At 48.9% G+C, this 6,514-nt stretch overlaps 1 long non-coding RNA gene across 1 annotated transcript; it reads right to left on the bottom strand.

Annotated features, from left to right (window-relative positions):
* Nucleotides 1-658: 658 nt before the first annotated feature.
* LOC125962743 (uncharacterized) lies at nucleotides 659-5,812 on the bottom strand. Its single transcript, XR_007474413.1, has 2 exons — nucleotides 1,079-5,812; nucleotides 659-985 (listed from the first exon to the last, which is right to left on the bottom strand). It is a non-coding gene; the product is annotated as an uncharacterized LOC125962743 (long non-coding RNA).
* Nucleotides 5,813-6,514: the final 702 nt, after the last annotated feature.

Below are 6,514 nucleotides of genomic sequence, written 5' to 3'. Positions count from 1 at the left end.
TCTTCCCCCTATGCCCAGATCCAGATGACCACTGGGGGCAGCTACAAGGGCTCTGGGGAGTGGATGGCATTTAGAGAAAGGGACTGCCCCAGCGACAGGGAACATGAGTTGCGAATAAGGTCTGGAGGGGGCTCTACATAAATGATCCTGAACTAAAGTATCAAAAGTGCTTTATAAACAATGAGATGCAATAAACCCTTACTATAAGGCCCCGAGAGTACAGAGCAACAAGGAAGAGGCTGCCAGGCACTAATGGATCTGGGTTCAAGTTTAGGCTCCTCTACGTTTCAGTTCTGTTACTCTGAGCGGATTATTTAACCTCTGTGCCTCAGTTTTCTCATCTGTAAAATGAGAGCTAGGTAGAGTAAAGATATCTCTGGGTCTTTCCAGCCTGGAAAGTCTAGGGTTCTGGGTGACTGCTGCCAACACTCTACCCCTTGCTGAAAATTCATGGTGCAGAGGAGGGACTCAATTTGCCCAGGCACATGGCACATATCTGGCAAGCGACAGACACTCAGCAAACGTTGTTGCCAATATTTTCTGTCAGGAGACTGATACTGGTTGGCACTCACTGAACAGTTACTACAGATGACCCCATGCATGGTCTGTGTGTTACCTGTTGCTGCACAACTTATTTTCACAAAACTTAGCAACTTAAAACAATAATAAACATTTATTATCTCATACAGTTTCTGTGGGTCAGGAATTCCAGAGCAGCTCTTTATTAACTTATGAGGTCAGTACTATCGTCATGTGGTTCCAGCTCATTGTCTCTAATGAGGTTGTAGTGAAGATGTTGGCTGGGGGTACAGTTCAGTTTATCTTAAGGCTTGACTGGAGCTGGAGGATCCACTTCCAAGATGGCTTATTCACACGGTTGGCAAGTTTGTGGGAGGTGTCAGCTCCCCAGCAATTGTATCTCTCCCCAGGGCTGCTTGAGCATCCTCGTAGCATGGTGTCTGGCTTCCCCCGCAGAGAGATTGACCTAAAAGAGCAAGACAGAAGTTGTCCCCAGCAAAGCCCATTAACAATTCCCAGGAAATACAAATTGAATCTGGGTAATAAAATAGTGTCTGACCTTTTTCTTCCCCCTTTGTGTTTAGTCTAGTTTCACTTGCTCATACGGCACCGCATGCAGAGGCCTTGCACCTGGCACTTCAGACCAAAGCTCCTAGTGCAAAATGGCTGCGCTCAACACTTCAGCTCGATGGGCTCGAGGCACTGCACACGACACTGCAATTCAAGATGGTAGTGGTGGGCCATGTGCAGGGGTGCTGCGCCCAGCACTGTGATCTGGACCTGTGAGCAGCACAGCTGCACCTCTTCCACAAGAGCTCTGCCCCTACTCCCTGCGGACAAGAACCCTGTAAAGCAGCCCTGCTAATGGCCTTTTGAGGAGAGCGTGTGCTCTAGAACATGAGCTCACACCTCTCTATTCCTCGATTAAAGAATAAAGCTTTCATTTGCTTCTGAAACAAACTCAGTCTTAGAACTCGGTCTCGTTCTATTGGCTTGAACTACATTGGGGCTGAACGAACTTTGTTAGGGACCAACTTGGGAGGGTCAGTAACAAAATTTTGGCATCCAGGATGGGGCACTCCATGCCCTTTTAACCTGCACCTATCCACAAGGCTCTGAACTTGCCCTGGCTCCAGCAAGAGGATGGCGGAGGCTTTGGGAGGTTCACCTGAGAATGATTGACTCTGATCTTTGAGTTCACTCTGACAGGGTAGAACTGCAGAAGGCTTCAGTCAAATTCGGTTTAACTCTGCCCAGCACACTGATACCGGGTGTGCTGCACACACAGCACAGCACTGAGTCATCTGGACTGTGCCCCCTTGAGGGGATCACACTGTGGCATCACTGGGGATTGGAGACTGAAACTCATGCATGTCTGCCCACTGCCTCTGACTGGTTTTTTCTCCATACCAGACACCCGGGGAATGTTGGGGACCTGTGGACCAGGGGGAGCTACAGCAGTCTTCCCACTGTCTCGCCAGTAGTGCTCCTCTTGGCCCCTGTACAAGGCAGTGTGGCCGCACCAGGGCTTTTTGTTCTCCTCGTCGGCCTCCAGGGGTCAACAGTAGCATTGTCCATAGTCATTTCAGTTTGGTAAAGGAAAGTGGCCAGCCCTGTGAGCCAAGAGGTGAGACTGGGAAAAGGCCCAGGTAATGAGGATGCCTGACAAAATGGAACAAGGACACTCAATCCAAGTTCAGGAAAAGGCTCCAGGGACACCTGAGTGCAAAAGGATCCCAAAGTAGGTACGTGAGCGGTAACTTGGCCTCTTCTGGTCAGTGCTATTTTCTCTGAAGTGGGCTGGGGAGCCCTATGAACCACTCGCCAAAGATAGCAGAGCTATAGAGGAAGAAAAGTCAGAGGATAAAAAGGCCCAGAGTCAAGCCCACCTACTGGTTATTACCCTCCAATGTCAACTGGTCAGTACAGGAATCTGGACTAACTGCCCACAGAAACTCTCAACTCCAGTAAGTGACCCCTGGCCCCTACCAAGGGGGCTATCTCAAGCCAAGGAAACTAGGACCCAATCGGCACGCCATATGTAAAAAAGAGGGACCCTGGAAGAGAGAATGTCCTTGCCACCCCTGATAGGGGGCAGAAATGGCAGATTCTGGCCACTACCCTCAAAGGCAGATGGTCCAAATAGATGAAGAAAGACAGGCCAGGGGGCTCCTAAGCTGGCGTTCCAATTGACCCCCGAGGAGCCCCGCTGACACTGCACATAGCAGGGAAAGCCTATTGAAGTCTTAGTTGACACTTAACTCGGTTCTGAACCCCAGATCAGGCAAAACTGGTCACAAGACTTGTAAAATGATGGGGGTAAAATGTAAAATGGTTCAGGGAAGCCCCAAGAATGGGCATTCATAAAGCCATTAGAATGTAAATTGGATGAACACATGCTCACCCACCATTCTTTCCTGTATGTCCCCAAATGCCCTATACCCTTGCTAGGAAGAGATATTTTACACAAATCATGGGCTACTATCCACCTAATGGGAGGCAAATTGGAGACTGGTATTCCCTTAGACAAAGGGCACAAGATGATAATGTTAATGGCTGAGGACAAACGTCCCTGGACAAAACAATAATGGTCCAGCATTCGCGCCTCAAGTGATGAAGGGGATAATGGGTGACTTGGGCATAAAATGGACCTTGCACTCAGCCTGGAGGCCCTAATCACTAGGGAAAGTAGAGAGATCCAGTCAAAGCTTGAAATGGGCCCTAGTCAAGCTATGTCAGGAAACCTAAGAAAATTGGGTTAAGTTTCTATTGATCGCCCTGCTCTGCATTCAGTTTGCTCCAAGAGATAAGTTTAAAGTTAAGTGCATTTGAATTCATGTCTGGTAGACCCATTCCCTAGCCCGAGAGAAGGGACACCTTAGCCCCCATGAAATGGAACAACTCAAGTATGCCCTCCAGGTAGGAGAAACCATGAAAGTTGTCAACGAATAAGGTAACCAGGTGCTTCCTGCATCTACTGACCTGGCCCTACACTCCTTCCAGCCAGGAGACTGGGTGAACCTAAAAACCTGGAAAAGCGGCAGCACACAAGATACCCTGGTGATTGCTGCCATCGCGCTGAGTCTTCTTTGCCCCTCCCTCCGCAGACACATTTACCCCAGTGCTTGCAAAATGAGGGCCCTATACTTCCAATTTATACTTCCCATTTTGGGAATTAAAACGTCCTCCCCACTGTCGCTCCATGGCAAAAAACTTTCTTCTATAACATGATCAGAGATATTCAGGAAGGATGGAACTTCACTGATTGTTGGATCTGTCACGCCCAACCTGAAACAGGAAAGGACCGTCAGACATATTTAAGAGGAACCCCAATAACCAAGGAGGAAGCATTAAATAGCACCCTCTTCCCAGCAGGCGGTAAACTGTTAACAAGTTGAAGTCGCAGCTGGTCCCAGCTGTGACACTTAGGGGTCAATAGCACCAACAATTACGTGACTCAGGCAGTCCAACGAGGGAAAACTGTCGAGTTTGGTACCTGGGTGCCCTAATAGGACCCTGGATATACTTACATGGATGAAAAACCAGAGCACTGACCCTTCAAAGATCCAAACCAATGACACAGGGCTGGTGCACTTACGAAAAGGATACATGTTCTTGGGTAAGCCCCCCAACTCAACGTGGGGCTGGGCATCTCAATGCTTAGAGGGGGTATGTCACCCTAAGAACTGTGGGACCAGATCCAAACTTTAATTAAGTTTACAGTCGGGGGACTTCCCTGGCGGTCTGGTGGTTAAGACTTTGCGTTCCAATGCAGGGGGGGGGGGTGGGTTCAATCCCTGATCGAGGAGCTAAGATCCCACATGCCTCGTGGCCAAAAAAACAAAACATAAAAAAACAGAAGCAGGGCTTCCCTGGTGGCGCAGTGGTTGAGAGTCCACCTGCTGATGCAGGAGACACGGGTTCATGTCCCGGTCCGGGAAAATCCCATGTGCCGCGGAGCGGCTGGGCCCGTGAGTCATGGACGCTGAGCCTGCGCGTCCGGAGCCTGTGCTCTGCAACAGGAGAGGCCACAACAGTGAGAGACCCACACACCGCAAAAAAAAAAAACAAACATAACAGCCACAGTACAACAGTGGCCAACAAGACTGGACTCGACTTCAACTTATTAGAAAAAATTTGACATGTGAAGCAGGACAAACCCTTAAACCCCATACAAAAATCTGTTGGCTCACTGGCTGTTATGGTCCTAGATAACCGAATTGCCCTAGATTATCTGTTAGCTGACCAGGGAGGGGTCTGTGCACTGGCCAATAGGTCAAGTTGCTTTCATGTTAATGCAAGTGGCCTGATTGAAGAAAGTGCACACAGGCTACTAGAAAAAGCAACTTGGCAGACAGGCCAGGCAGCCTCATCTGGCCCAACAAATATGCAGCGGGTGAAACAGGCCCTCCCTAGTGTCACTTGGTTTCTACCTTTCCTGGGCCCCTTAATAATAACCTTTGTCCTCTTGCTGATACTTGAACCATGCATCTCAAATTGTCTGGTGTCCTTTGTCTCCAAAAGGTCAGAATCTATAAAACTTCCAATGGTGGTCGCTCAGGGACATGAACAGCCGGGCTAAGCCCTGGTGACAATCTAAAGGCAGCTGAGGAGAAATTCTGCTCCTCTCCCAGGGTTATGATGACGCCCAAACTCAGCGGGAAGCAGTTGCAGAAGACGAACCTCTTTGCCCCTCAGCGCCCCTCAAGAAAGAAGAGCAGGACAGAAGACAGAGGAGGGATTTGTTACCAGCAAAGCCCATGAACATTTCCTTCGGAATAAAAGTAGAATCTGGGTAATAAAAGTCTGGTTTTTTCCTTTGTGCTTAGTGTAGTTTCACTTGCTCACAGGGTGCCACGTGCAGAGGCCTTGCACTCGACATTTCAGACCAGAGTTCCTAGTGGGAAATGGCTGTGCTGACACATCAGCTCTGCAGGGCCATGTGCAGAAGTGCTGCGCACGACACCACAATTCAAGATGGTGGCGGCAGGCTGTGTGCAGAGACACTGTGCCCGGCACTGCGATCTGAAGCCTGAGCAGCACAGCTGCCCCGGACCACAAGAACTCCACCCCGACCCCTGCTGACAAGAACCCTATAGAGCAGCCCAGCCTACAGCCTTTGCGGGAGCTCGCACCTCTCCATTCTTTGATCAAAATGTAAAGCTTGAGCTTCCCTGGTGGCGCAGTGGTTGAGAATCCACCTGCCAATGCAAGGGGCACGGGTTCGAGCCCTGGTCCGGGAAGATCCCACATGCTGCAGAGCAACAAAGCCTGTGCATCACAACTACTGAGCCTGCGCGAGCCCGTGCTCGGCAACAAGAGAAGCCACCGCAATGACAAGCCTGCGCACTGCAACGAAGACTAGCCCCCGCTCACCACAACTAGAGAAAGCCCGCGTGCAGCAATGAAGACCCAATGCAGCCAAAAATAAATAAATTAAATAAATAAATTTATTTAAAAAAAAAAAAAGAGTAAAGCTTTCCATTGCTTCCGAACTGAACTCAGTCTCATTCTATTGGCTTGAACAACACCAGACAGAAGGACCCATGTTGGGGACCAACTCGGGAGGGTCCATAAAAAGTAGCAATGTCTTTGATGACCTAGATTCACACATCTCACACTATCATTTCCGCTGTATTCTATTGGTCACACAGATCAACCCAGCACAGTGGTGGGGGGACCACACAAGGATATGAGTACCAGGAGGCAAGAATCATCGAGGACCATCTTGGAGGCTGGTTATCACAGTCTGTTCTAAGTGTTTTATAGCTATTAATTAATCTATTAATTCATGAGGTCGATACTGTTATCATCCCCATTTTACAGATAAGGAAATTGAGTCACAGAGCGATTAGGCCTAAGGTTACACATCTAGGAAATAGTCTGGGGCAATTGCTATGAACTTAATGTTTGTGTCTCCCTGAAATTCATATGTTGAAGCTCTAACCCCCAATGTGATGGTATTTGGAGATGAGGCCTTTGGAAGGTAATTAGG

This window comes from Orcinus orca, chromosome 1 (assembly GCF_937001465.1).
Source record: "Orcinus orca chromosome 1, mOrcOrc1.1, whole genome shotgun sequence".
In the NCBI taxonomy this organism is placed as follows: domain Eukaryota; kingdom Metazoa; phylum Chordata; class Mammalia; order Artiodactyla; family Delphinidae; genus Orcinus; species Orcinus orca.
The sequence above is the reverse complement of the archived record's forward strand: the minus strand, read 5'-3'. Positions and strand labels throughout refer to the sequence as shown.